Source organism: Puma concolor, chromosome A3, assembly GCF_028749965.1.
Source record: "Puma concolor isolate L17-30 chromosome A3, mPumCon1.1.hap2, whole genome shotgun sequence".
Lineage (NCBI taxonomy): Eukaryota > Metazoa > Chordata > Mammalia > Carnivora > Felidae > Puma > Puma concolor.
Genome location: NC_141669.1, coordinates 126,163,519 through 126,177,785, shown reverse-complemented (window position 1 = coordinate 126,177,785; position 14,267 = coordinate 126,163,519). Strand labels below are relative to the sequence as shown.

At 45.1% G+C, this 14,267-nt stretch overlaps 1 protein-coding gene across 2 annotated transcripts in view; it reads left to right on the top strand.

Annotated features, from left to right (window-relative positions):
- The first annotated feature begins 2,775 nt into the window (after nt 1–2,775).
- WFDC10B (WAP four-disulfide core domain 10B) overlaps nt 2,776–14,267 on the top strand; it is a 62,037-nt gene continuing 50,545 nt past the window's right edge. For both annotated transcript variants that reach the window (XR_015249493.1, XR_015249494.1), the window contains exon 1: nt 2,776–3,381. The gene's annotated coding sequence lies outside the window, so the exon portion shown is untranslated. The remainder of the gene's footprint in view (nt 3,382–14,267) is intronic.

Genomic DNA, 14,267 nt, shown 5'->3' with positions numbered 1-14,267 from the left:
CCTTCTTGTCTGTGCTGTTTGAGGGCTAGGATGAGGAGAGAGAGCTAGGGGGTCTGAGCATGGCTGCAGGATTATGGCACCTTAGGCAATCCATCCTTTCTGAGAACACTGAAATGTTGCTGCTCAGGTGGCGAGGGCAGAGGAGGGTGGGAGCTCCAGAAGTCTCTCTCAAGCCTCAGGAGTGGGACCCTCAGGCCTCTTCTTGGGCCTGCTGACCTTTCTTTTATCAGAATGTGAGTTGGGCTTGGAACTGGTTTACTGCAGTCGTTTGGATGTTCCTACCTTGGACCTCCTTCCTTAGGGGCTGGCCCGTGGCTCCAAGACAGGCAGTAAGTCCCCTCCAGGTCACTTTGCTGTAGGGAGGAATTATCTTTAGGTGCTTGGAATCAAGATCAGTTTTTAAAAATTATATTTGTTAGAGGGCATCTGGGTGTCTCAGTCGGTTAAGCTTTGGACTTTGGCTCAGGTCATGATCTCGCTATTCCTGAGTTCGAGCCCTGTGTCGGGCTCTGTGTTGGGCTCAGAGCCTGGAGCCTGCTATGGATTCTCTCTCTCTCAAAAATAAACATTAAAAAAATTAAAAAAAATTATATTTGTTAGGTATACAAAATGGATCACATTCTATATCTTTGAGAAATTTATGTCCTCACATACACTCTTGTAATGGGACTCCATGAAAATAGCTAATTTAGCTAGTCAGCTCTTGTTGGACCTTAATCTGTGTACGTTTAATGTTGGCCTACTTTTGCAGGTAAATCTGGGGACAATTCTCAATAGTAGAATTCTAGGTTCTCAAATAGAGTCTGACAAAAAAGACACACACACACACACAAAAAGCCCCTCAATGTTCATTGAATGAATAGAAGAATTTTTTGAGCTGCAAGTAATAGAAAACCCAACTAACAGTGGCTTAGCCAATAAAGACATTTAATTTTCTCACATCAGAGTCTGGAGAGAGGCAGTGAGGCTGGTTCGGCAGCTTACCCTCAACACCAATGCGCAGACTCATTCCTTCCTTCCCCACCAACCTCAGCATGCTGGCTTTTGTCCTCGAGAGGGTCACCTCACAGGTGTGGGATGGCTGCTGTAGCTCCAGACATCACAGCAGGAAGATGTAGTGGTGAAAAGACCTTCACCTCAGATGGTGCTCTCCTTTTAATGATGGAGACCATCTTCCCCAGAAGCCATCCCCTCCCCGGATTTCCCTTGTCCTCTCATCGGTCAGAACTGTTGCCACAAGGGAGGCCAGAAAAGCAAATGGGAATGGGAAAATGTGACTGTCTTTGATTAAACATGCTTCATCCTTGAGGCTGAGGGATGGCCCCATCTGTATATAAAAGCTGAGATTCTATTAGCAAGGAAGAAGGAGAGAATGACTTTGGGGTTAGGTGGGTAATGAACCACACATGTCATATTGGGTCAAAGGACACATGCATTCAAAATTTAGAAATTGCTAACGTAGGCAGGGCTTTTATAACAAGAAAAAAAGAGTATTAGTGCTCACCTTGAATATTGCAAAGATGTTTTTGTAATTCCCAAGTCTAGTGGAAAAAGGCAAGTTACAACTTAAGAAGAAAATTCCCATCACTGCTGTCTTTTTTGTTCCTCCCTTCCCTCTGTTTTCACACTGGCCTATGAAATTCCGGTTTCTGTATGATCCAAGCACTCTTCTCTCTGAGCAGACGTGTCCGTTGTTGCCTGATCTGAACAAGAGTAGATGGTGTGAGCCTATCCATGGCCATCCCAGGGCTCCGGGCTCACAGCGCAGGGAACTAGGAGGACCCACAGGTGTCAGTGTGACAGGCTGCTTGACATTTTAGCAGGTTCCTCTTCCATTGTTTTGCTTGTCGTGTTATTGCTTATTAAAAAAATCAAAATAACACACACACACTTAAAAAAAAAAAACAATGTGGAGCAACTTTCAATGAAAAACAGCAGTCCTAGAACCTTAAAATACTGTAAAGTAGGGTGATTTTTCTGCCGGGATGGGGGTGGGACTGGAAAGGAAGGTGTGAGCCCCAGCACAGCACAGGCTGAGCACCAGGAGAGAGGTCCCTTCCAGGTCTTCCCTCCTCATCTGGGGCTACCCACCTTGTCCACTTGGGAGCAATGACATGGGGCTGGGGGGGGGGGGAAGGGGAGGGGAGAGAATGAGGTGGGATGGGGGGAGAGGGAGAGAGAGAAAGAGAAAGTATGAACTGAAGGGCTGAATTTGTTGTTTTTTTTTAAACATTTTTTAAAATTTAAATATAATTTATTGTCAAATTCGTTTCCATACAACACCCTGTGCTCATCCCAACAGGTCTGAAGGGCATTTGACCTCGGGGTTGTGTTGGAGTTGGAGGTCAAAAGCCAGATTCTTCGCCTCCCCCGCCCCCCTAGGCCTTTCTAGGCCTCTGTTCCTACTGTTGTACCCTAAACCAAAGCCATCAGAACCTTTCCTTCCTCAGAGTTTAAGGCCATTTCCACCTCAGGCCTGGGGGAGCAGGTCTCAGTGGACCCTGCTCCTATGGATGCCCCAAACTTGCACCCTGAAATTAGCTTCTGACCAGATGGAAAGGCCACACACACGCCCCTCCCCATCCTCAGCTTCCAGGTGGTTCACCTTGGGAGGGGTGAAATCTGAAACCGGCCCCCAGACACAGAGGGCAGGGTAAGACAGAGGAAAGAGAAAAGAGGCCACTCTGATCGCAGCAGGTGGCAGGTGTAACAAGCAAGGGAATTTACACACTGGCAGGTGTAACAAGCAAGGGAATTTACACACTGGCAGGTGTAACAAGCAAGGGAATTTACACACTGGCAGGTGTAACAAGCAAGGGAATTTACACACGATGCTGGTCTTGGGCTCTGGAAGACAGAGGATTTCAGCGCCTGCCCACCAGAACCTTAACAGTTTACGGAGGGGCCTTAACCAGGCTCGGTCACAGGTACCGGCCAGAGGGTCTCAGCAACACTTTGCTCCCTCAAGGCTACATCCGTGAAAATGGCTCCCGCTGTGGGAATGGTGGGCGGAGCCTATGCTCCAAGGACGGGGGAGGGGGAGGAAACTCCAACTGCCCAGGGTCAGCTTGCAGGTCAACTGGCGGCCACCATGTCCTCTCTGTGACCTCCTCCAACACTTCCTTGCAGTGGGCGGGGATTTCTGGGGCTCTGATATTGCCAGTCCTCAAGTGTGAGTCGTCTGAGACCTGTTCTCTGACCACTCCGTGGGTCTTGCAGTTCCCAGCTTCTCCATCCCTTTCCTTGACCATCAGGTGGGGGAACCCCTGGCTGCACACCCATGTGCCACGTCAGTGACGCCACGTCAGTGACACCACGGGCCCTACGTCCTCTCCCTGCTGCTCTTCTGGATCTTACTCTCTGGGAGGCATAATGTCATTGGTAAGTGGGATATGTGGGGTGAGAGGGGCAGGCGGCTGAACCTGTGCCCCCTGCGAGGGGGTGCTCTTGAGGGCTACCTTCCTTTTCCTACCCAAGTGAAGGCCTCTTGTCAAGGGGATTGGTGCCCAGAAGGCCAGCCTTACCGAGCACTGACTATATCCCAGGTGCTGGGCTTGACGTGCACACTCGTATTTAATCCTCACAGTAGGCCTGGGAAGTCCTGAGAAAACTGGGAAAGTTTAAATAACTTGCCCAAGGCCTCAGAGTGAGTGGCAGGGCTGGTTTGAACCTTGGTCTGTAGGAGAGCAATAATTTTGGTATTCTACCTTCTCTCACTATAAAATGGTGGTAGGCAAGTGGCTTGGGATCAACTGTGATGGTTTGGGAAGTAAGGAAAAGAGAGACAGGTAGGGGTAACTCTGAGTTCCAATCCAGACTGGCTGCATGAGCTGGGGCAGGGTGCTTCTCCCTCTAGGTCAGAGAGGGAGAGAGATGCAGGGAGGGAGAGACAGGGAGAAATGGGGAGGGAGGGAGGGAGAGAGTGAGAGTGAGAGAGAGAGAGAGAGGACAGGGAGGGAGAGAGGGAGAGGGAGGCAGGGAGAGAAAGAGAAGGGGACAGAGAGAGACATCGGGTTCCATGAGATTTACAGTCCCTTCCAGGCCTGAGATTCTGTCCAGCTGAGCAGGTCCCAGGTGGGAAGAGCTTGGCCCTGGGTATCTGTGACCTATTCATACTCTCCCTTTCATGCTTTCTCATTCATATTCTGGTCACTCTGCCATCCTGGTCTTTCATACTGATAGCAACTCCTGAATTGTTGTCTTCCAACAACAATCTGGGTCCCAGCACCAGCCTGAATCAGGACACCAGTGCACCCAGGGGAGGGAAATGAAATGTAGTTTGTGAGGGCTGGGGCAGAGCCCAGACCCTGAAGATGGGGTGTGTGTGTTCAGAGAGGGCTCAAGGCCTGTGTGGAGTCGGGGGGAGCTCAGATGCTCCTCTCCTCAGACCCTGGGCTCCGCTGCTTTGCGGGCCTGTGAGAACAGCAACGGTTGGGCAGTTTTGAGTGGAAAGAATTCTTGGCTGGGTGCCTTTATTCTCAGAGACACCAGAGGGCAGCAGAGGTCTAAGTCATAGGCCATTCCCAGGCAAGAGAAAGATGCTCCGAAATTCTAGAAGCCTAGTGATGGGAAAAAGTTCAGTATTGTCTGAGTTCCTCCCAACTGTTTCCTGTCGCTTTGAGAAAAACGTTACATAGCAGGGTCTATAATCCAGATCCGTACTGAATTGCACTTCACCAATTAAGACATAACATTAAGCCCTCCCTTTTCATACCAAGTGAAATGATCCTGCAGTTTGGGTACCACTTATCTTGGGGACATGATCACTTTGTAACAGTGTTTCTTGGACAGAGTCACAGAGCAAGTTCTTTGTGGAGCTCAAGGTCAGGAGAAAGTTTCCCTCTGGCCATGAGCCATTCTGAGAATGGGCAGGGAAGTAACTTTACTGGCATCACCTCTGTTACTGGCCCCTGGGAAAAGCTGCTTTCTAGAGCCGATGTTTCATTTTTGCCTCGGCTACCAGGAAGCCACGAGCTTGGGTTTTGCAGTGAGGCCTGGGTTCAAATCTGGACTCCGCTGCTGCTCATGGGCTCTGTGCAAAATGAACGAGGACAATCATGTTATCACATTACCCACTTCACAGGATTGCCGAGTGAATATATAAAGAAAGCACTCGGCACAGAACTGACACAAAAAGGGCACATTCAACAAATGCCAGCGATGGTTATTCAGTTTCTCTGAAAAAAGATGAATCTCTTCGTGATACCCTCTTTTATTATTCTCTTTGCTTTCTTTTACTCTTGGTATGATTTTCAGCTTCCTGTAATCTATGCCTATTTGGAAGATGGTGTGGTATGTATACATGAGAGGTTAGCATCAGTGAAATTTTGGGGCAGAAAGAAACATCCAGGGGCGCCTGGGTGGCTCAGTCGGTTAAGTGTCCCGACTTCGGCTCGGGTCATGATCTTGCGGTCCCTGAGTTCGAGCCCCGTGTAGGGCTCTGTGCTGACTGCTCAGAGCCTGGAGCCTGTTTCACATTCTGTGTCTCCCTCTCTCTCTGACCCTCCCCCATTCATGCTCTGTATCTCTCTGTCTCAAAAATAAATAAACGTTTAAAAAAAAAAAAAAAGAAACATCCAGAGCAGCGCTCTCCAATAGAACATAATGCAAACCATGCATATAATTGCAAATTTTCTAGTAGCCACTTAATGTAATAAAAAGTGTGGTGGTGGCTCAAAAAGTTAAGCATGGGATTACCATATGGCTCAGTGAATCCACTCTCAGCTGTGTAACCAAATGACTAGAAGACAGGTGTTCAAAGGAAAACTTGTTCAACAGTGTTCATAGACATGCGATTTGAAATAGCCGGAAGGTGGAAGCAAACCAGATACCCATGAGAGGATAAATGGATAAAAAAAAATGTCACCTATCCCTCCAGTGGAATATTATTCAGCTGCAAAAAGGGATGAAGTACTCATCCGTGCTACAATATGGATGGACATTGGAAACACTGTGCTAAGTGAAAGAAGCCAGACACAGAAGGCCACCGACGGTGGGTGATTCCATTTATACGAAAAATCTAGAAGAGGCAGATCCATACAGACAGAAAGCAGGCGAGAGGTTGCCAGAGGCTGGTTTTAGAACACAGTTACTTGAGTGGGCTTGTCAATGTGCAGATTCCCAAGTTTCATCCCAGGTATTTTGATTCAGTAGGTCAAAGGTGGGGGCCGGCCAAAAGAAACTGCTTGTTTGTCTACCAGGAGCTACGTTTCAAAAAAGCTTATCAGGGGATTCTAACGTGTGATGCGGTTTGGTAATCTCTGAATTAGAAGTTCGTGAAAGTCCTTCCGGGCTCTGAGGATATGGGAGCCTAACTCAGTAGGATTATGGGATTATGCATCTTTTTTTTTTTCTTCTTTCCTTCCTTCTGCCTCCTCCTCCTCCTTTTCCAGTTTTTTTTTTTTTTTTTTTTTTGAGAAAGGAGGTGTAATCACTGTTGAGATATTCAAACAACACAGAAAAGTCCAAAGAAGAGGATCCCTCGTCCATAGATAATGATTGCTAACTGGTGAACATTCATCCAGCCTTGTCTTAGGTATTCATGTTGATATGGTAGCAAGTGTGGGAAGGAAGTTCTTGCTGTTCTGTAATAGCTTTCGTCACTCAACGGTATGTCATAGACATGATTTTTGAAAAAACAATTTTTTAACGTTGATTTATTTTTGAGAGACAGAGCGTGAGCGGGGGAGGGGCAGAGAGAGAGGGAGACACAGAATCCGAAGCAGGCTCCAGGCTCCAAGCTGTCAGCGCAGAGCCCGATGTGGGGCTCGAACTCACAGACCGCGAGATCATGACCTGAGCCAAAGTCAGACGCCCAACCGACTGAGCCACCCAGGTGCCTCTAGACATGATTTTTTTTTCAACGTTTATTTTTATTATTATTATTATTTTTTATTTTTGGGACAGAGAGAGACACAGCATGAACGGGGCAGGGGCAGAGAGAGAGGGAGACACAGAATCAGAAACAGGCTCCAGGCTCTGAGCCATCAGCCCAGAGCCTGACGCGGGGCTCGAACTCACGGACCGCGAGATCGTGACCTGGCTAAAGCCGGACGCTTAACCGACTGCGCCACCCAGGCGCCCCTAGACATGATTTTTAATTGTTAAAGTGTTCGGTTTCTTTAAATATATAAGAATTTTTTTTTTTATATTTAACCACACCCTGGAACTCTGTAGCTGCCGCTTGCTGTGTTTCCCATGTTCTTTGCCAAATGGCCTCAGAGGCTTTTACTCTCAATCTCACTGCAATTAGACCAATAAGTGTATTTAGATGCAAAGCCTCTATTTTTTGCAATGCTTCTTGGGCTTGCAGATAGATTGCTACGGATGTTTCCTGATACATAGGGATACTGGTTTTAATTTTTAGGCTCTCTTGTCCTGTGGTGCTCCATTTTATAGGTTACATCTTCCATTTTTAATATTTTTCCAGTTTTAACATTTTTTTTTTTTTGGTCTTTTGAACATAGGCTTCTTTTTATACCATTCTCTCCCCTGAGCCCAGATGGAAACAATCTAGTCTCTTTCCTCTCCCTTGTTTTCTTCTGCCTTCTTAGCACTGAAACTCAAAGCTAAAGCAAGCTTGCCTCAATACCCAACCAGTGGCCCAGACCACCGGGCTCCTAAGAATGAACAGTTTAAGGTACTTGATGAAGAGCTTACATTTAGACTGAAATTAAAATAGTTTCTTTCTGGTTTTCTGATTACAAGTTCTAGTGAAGTTCCTTAAAGCCACACTTTTCGTTACTTCGCTGATGCTTTATGTGCATGCTTAGCCTAGCAGCTGGGTGAGGCTACCCTTCCCTGGAGTGGAGCCCTCATCTGACTAGGTAGTTGTGGGTCAGGGTTCTTTGTTACCAGCAACGGAAAGATACTGGCTTAACTCAGTGTTAGAAATAAGACCAATGACCCTATCAAAGGAGGGATGCCGAGACTCGGAGCACAGTGAAGTGAGGCTTTAATCAACGTTCTTGCAAGAGCGGGTATCTGATGGACAGGCACACTTGTGGCAGCTACAGCAGACAATTTATCTCCCAGCATGCAAGTCCCTCCCCTGATTCCTCACTGGCTGAGTACTACAGAGGTTACAGCCTTACTGGGATGTTGCCTATGCCCATGTAAGGCAAAAAGTAGTCTGATTGGAAAAAGTGTACATTCCCTGGGGTGATGCAGAGACTTTTAGTCCCTCCTCCCTTTGTTTCTTTGGTGCATGCTCATTGCAAAGCCCGTGAAAATAAGCCCGTGAAATGGAGAGGGGGAGAAGAACCAGGAAGTGAAGTGTCTAAGGGTTTGGGACTCCGTTGTGTGGGGGAGTCCATACATATTTCCAAAAATTCTAAACCTATTATTAATTAGACAGCATACCCTTTATTTAGTATTTCTGAAATGAATCATCTCCCTTACATCTCACATCAAGCAAACCCAGGAATGTGTTGGGACGATACTGGTGCTCACATGATTCATGGAAAGCTGGGGCTCCACGGTTGGGAACTGATGGCACTGGAGAGGGTCAACGAGGAAGAAGTACATTGTCTAAGCAGGAAGGTCATCTAGATTGGATTGTGGTGGCACTGCTGTGACAGCGATGTTCACTTTCTCTTTAGCTTTTCTGAGAGAGGAAGAATATGATTCCTAATTGAAGGTTTCTCAACCTTGGATCTACTATCATTTTAGACTGGGTAATTCTGTGTTGTGGTGGAGGGACTGTCCTGTGTATTATGTGATGTTTAGCAGCATCCCTGGCTTCTTCCCACTGGAGGCCAGCAGACTTCACCCTCATTTGTGACAACCCAAAGTGTCTCTGGATATTGCCAAATGTCCTCTGGGAGCAAAATGGCCTAGCTGGGAATTTTGATCTTAACTAATGTGCTGCCCCCTACACACCCCATGTGTGGAGAAATGGTCTGGTTCTCTGGCTTCAGTTGGTCAGCAGGCTCCTGGAATTGGCCCTCACAAGACATCACAGAACGGGGGGAGAGAATTCCCTGAAAGAGAAGCCACTACTAGGAACAGGAAAGGGATGGAGGCAGCTCACTGTAAATCCTCAGGGCCATATAGACTCTGTGAAGAGTTTCACATTTTATGGGTAGAAGGCAGCTGGTGCAGGAGAAACTTTTGTTGTAAGAAGCTACTCAGGTAGATTTCCTTTCCTGATGCTTCCTGATTTTCCGTAGGCTCGTACTTGCAAAATGAGCATACAAATCACCAACTGGTCTTGTTAAAAGGCAAATTCTTTTTTCTTTTCTTTTCTTTTCTTTTTTTTTTTTTTTACAAACCGGGGAAAGGCCTTGAGTTGACATTCTCGCAAGAAGATACACCAATGGCCAATAAGCATATGAGAAGATGCCCAATATCAGTCATTAAGAAAATGTAAGTCAAAATCACAATGAAACATTAAACGGGTTCATCCTCACTAGGATAGGATAGCTGTAATTTCTTTTTCTTTAATGAGGAATAACAAGCGTTGGTAAGGATATAGAGAAATTGGAACCCCCAAACATTACTGGAAGGAACACAAAATGGCGCAGCCACTTTGGAAAGCAATTTGGTAGTTTATCAAAAATGTATGGGGTACATGGGTGGCTCAGATGGTTAGGCGTCCAACTTTGGCTCAGATCATGATCTCGTACTCCGTGGGTTCGAGCCCTGCATCGGGCTCTGTGCTGACAGCTCAGAGCCTGGAGCCTGCTTTGGATTCTGTGTTTCCCTCTCTCTGACCCTCCCCCACTCATGCTCTGTCTCTCTCAAAAAATAAATAAACATTAAAAAAATGTAAACATAGCATTATCACATGACCCAGAAATTGTACTCCTAGATATTTACCCTAAAGAAATGAAAACACGTGTCCATATTAAAACTGATACATAAAACTGATTCTCAGGTCCACCAGAGAATTGCCAAATTAGAATTGCGTTTTAAAACTATTAGTCTGCCGGGGTGCCTGGGTGGCTCAGTCAGTTAAGTATCCGACTTTGGCTGGGCTCATCATCTCATGGTTCATGAGTTTGAGCCCCACGTCCGGCTCTGTGCTGACAGCTCAGAGCCTGGAGCCTGGAGCCTGCTTCAGATTCTGTATCTCCCTCTCTCTGCCCCTTCCCCACTCGCACTCTGTTTCTCTCTCAAAAATAAATAATAAAAATAAAATTTAAAAAATTAGAAAAAAAAATCGATGCTCACAGTAGCACCACTTATAACAACCAAAAAGTGGAAACGACCTAAATATTCATCAACCGATGAATGGACAAAGTATGGTATACCCACACAACGGGACATTATTCAGCAGCAAAAGAATGGAGTACTGACACATACCACAACCTGGACAACCCCTGAAAGCACCATGCCAAGTGAAAGAAGTCAGGCACAAAAGAACACATTGTATAATTCCACTCACATGAACGTCCAGGACAAACCCACAGAGACAGAAAGCAGACTAATAGTTTTAATGTTTATTTATTTTTGAGAGTGAGACAGAGAGACAGAGCATGAGCTGGGAAGGGGTAGAGAGAGGGAGACACAGAATCCAAAGCAGGCTCCAGCTTCTGAGCTGTGAGCACAGAGCCTGAGCCCAACGCGGGTCTTGAACCCTGAACCGTGAGATCATGACCTGAGCTGAAGTTGGACGGTTAACTGACTGAGCCACCCAGGCGCCCCAGCAGACTGATAGTTTTAAAACGCAATTCTAATTTGGCAATTCGCTGGTGGGCCTGAGATTCCATGTTTCTAACAAGCTCCCAAATGGTGCTGATGCTGCTGGGGTTTTTGTTTGTTGTTTGTTTGTTTTGTTTTTTAGATTATCATCCTTAGGTTATTTCATATTTTGAAAAAAATCCAACAATTTCTTAAAAGTCATAAAAGTAATATTTGCTTATTTTAAAAAAAATATAAAAAGGTGATATATACAGATATATATGTATATCTGTATATATCACCTTTTTATAATATATATGTATATATATATACTATATATATATACTATACTATATATATAATATATATATACTATATATATAATATATATACTATAATATATATATAATATATATATACTATACTATATATATATAGTATATATATATACTATATATATACTACTATATATATACTATATATATATATAGTATATATAATCTGTATATATCAGAATATTACTCAGCAATCAAGAACGAAATCTTGCCATTTGCAACAATGTGGATGGAACTTAGAGTGTATTATGCGAAGCAAAATAAATCAGAGAAAGACAAATATATGATTTCACTCATGTGGGGTTTAAGAAACAAAACAGATGAACATAGGGGAAGGGAAGGAAAAATAAGATAAAAACAGAGAGGGAGGCAAACCGTAAGAGACTCTTAAATACAGAGAATAAACTGAGGGTTTCTGGAAGGGAGCTAGGTGGGGAGATGGGCTAAATGGGTGAAGGGCATTAAGGAGGGTGCTTGTTGGGATGAGCACTGGGTGTTAGATGTAAGTGATGAATCACTAAATTCTACTCCTGAAACCAATACTACATTATATGTTAGCAAACTAGGATTTGAATAAAAAAATCAAAGCTATGAAACCTATCTGATAATTTGGCACCTCTGTCCTGGCTGGATTCTTGGAATATCACCTGCATATAAGAGACTGGGGAGACAATCAGGGATTTGAGAGGAGGTTGTATAACAATGTTGGAGATTCCCTCTTGTGGTTGTCTCCTCTTTGGATTTCCTCCCTTGATACATAGTTGCTTTGGGAGTCCATCCTGAGTGCTGTCTTCTGACGTCTCAGGACATAAGACTATGGCTTTCTGCTTGAGCTTTATCTGCCTCGCTCAGGCTGGATTGGGGGTCTTCCTCTGAGAAAAGCCGTGTGTGGATCTCTTCCACCGTGGCTCTTTTCTTTCAAGGATTAAATCCTATCCAGCTTCTGCTTAATTTTGGTCACTCTCCAGTGACTTAAAACCGTTGTTTTTTCCATTTTGTCAAGATAATATAATCGTCATCTGTAGAATAGTTTGATATAAGCTATTCTGCCGTGCTCAGAACCAGAATTCCCTGACTGGTCTCTTAGAAACATTGTTCTTCTTTTTGAAACCCTCCATTAAAGAAAAATTATGTATTTATTTAAAAAAATTTTTTTTTCGACGTTTATTTATTTTTGGGACAGAGAGAGACAGAGCACGAACGGGCGAGGGGCAGAGAGAGAGGGAGACACAGAATCGGAAACAGGCTCCAGGCTCGGAGCCATCAGCCCAGAGCCCGACGCGGGGCTCGAACTCGCGGACCGCGAGATCGTGACCTGGCTGAAGTCGGACGCTTAACCGACTGCGCCACCCAGGCGCCCCTAAAGAAAAATTATGTATTTAATTTGGGGGCAGAGTGGGAAGGGCAGAGAGAGAGGGAGAGAGAGAATCCCAAGAAGGCTGTGCACTGTCAGTGCTGAGCCCGATGTGGGGCTCAAACTCACAGACTGTGAGATCATGACCTGCGTGGAAATCAAGAGTCAGATGCTCAACTGATTGAGCCACCCAGGTGCCCCTGAAAACCTCCATTTTTATTCATCACAGTTGAAATAAATCTAAACTTCTTTTCCTGACATATAAAGTCATACAGATGACCTGGGCCTGCTAACCTCCATATCCTCACTGTGCCCCCAGCTCTATGGGAGCACATTCAATTCTCAGAATATGTTATGCTTTATCCTGCCTCAAGGTATTCACGTTATCATTCTCTCTGGTGGGAATGCCTGTCCCCCCCTGTGCCTTGTTATGCTTCAGATGTCAGCTTAAATATCATTTATTCTGGAAAGGATTTGCTGAATCTATTGACAGGTTAAGTTCCTCTACTGCACCTGCTAATAACACCCTATGCCTTTCTTGTAGATCGTGTATTAACATTTATCATCAGGTACCTGGGTGGTTATTGGATAAATGTCTGTCTCCTCTTTAGATTGTCAATTCCATGAGAACAGGGTATGGCCCTCTCTGCTCACTACTTTATCCCATGCCTCATATGGTATCTGGCTTACAGTAGGTGCTCAACGAACGTGCTGAATGAATGAAGAAGGAGAGAATGCATCGTGCATGGAAGAAAGTTCCCAACTGAGAGTCGAGGTATAAAACATAAATGAAACTATGAGATAACAGGGGCATTTGTCAAGTCACCTCACACTTCAGACCTTTCGTTCCAGTAAGTACAATAGGTCAGAATTGGATTAGGTCACTCTCCTCTCTCAAAGTCCATGCTACTCATAAAAAGACTCGTGAAGTTGAGACAAAAGTATAGGAAACAGTAATAATATGGGGCAGACATGGGAGACCTGGATATTTGGTTAAAATCTTAACCACAGGCAGTGTGTGTCTTGAATCAAGGGCCTGAGAAACAGAAATGGTGCTTGAGGATAATTATTCTGGCAACAGCAGATAGAACTAATGAGGTTTTGAAGTGGCCAGATCAAGGACGGATCTGATAAAGAGAGCTTGGCAGGATGGAACTGGTGTCAGGCTGCTGGATATGGAATTTCATGTGGGGAGAATGATCTACCAGACCCAGTGAAGGCTAGCCTGAGGAAGGGTTGGAGCTTTTCTCCTACCCTATTTATTCCCCTGCAGGGGATGGAATGGGATGGTTAGATGGGGGAAGAGATCAGTGTCTTCATGATGATCATTAGATCTCCCTTCTTTCCATCTTCTCCCAGGTTCTGCTCTGCACCCAGATGTGAGGGTGGAAGGCACTGAGTATCTCTCGAATGACAGGCAGACTTGTGCCACATTCCAAGGTCTGCTGCACAAATTCCTTCTTTCTGGGGCCTCTTGGAATCAGAAACCAAACCTTCGAGTTTCTCTGGTGATCAGATATGACCTTGGGAAGAGACCAGACTCAGGACTGTAATCTTTTCGTTCTGTCCTTGGTGTACCCCAAGACCTTGCTTTATGTTGTCATCTGTGGCCCCCCTTTTATCAGTGATCACCCCCTCAAAATATCTCACTTGAATTTAATGTGAAATTCATTTGGGTTTCTCATTAATTGATGTCCTGTATTACTCCTTGGGTATGTAGTTCTGTAGGAAGGCCTGCAAATGTTGTGTGGCTTTGTGCCTTTTTACTGATCTTTGTTGGCACTTGTGAATATCATCCTTCAGCACCTCAGACAACACACACACAAACCATCCAACAGGCAAATTTAGGATTGAGTGAGAAGGAAACTTGGACAATCACTTGAGCGCCCAGGAGAAATCTGAAAACCTGAGGCTAAAATGGACTTTGGATACTAATTGTCTTCAGAGAGTACTTT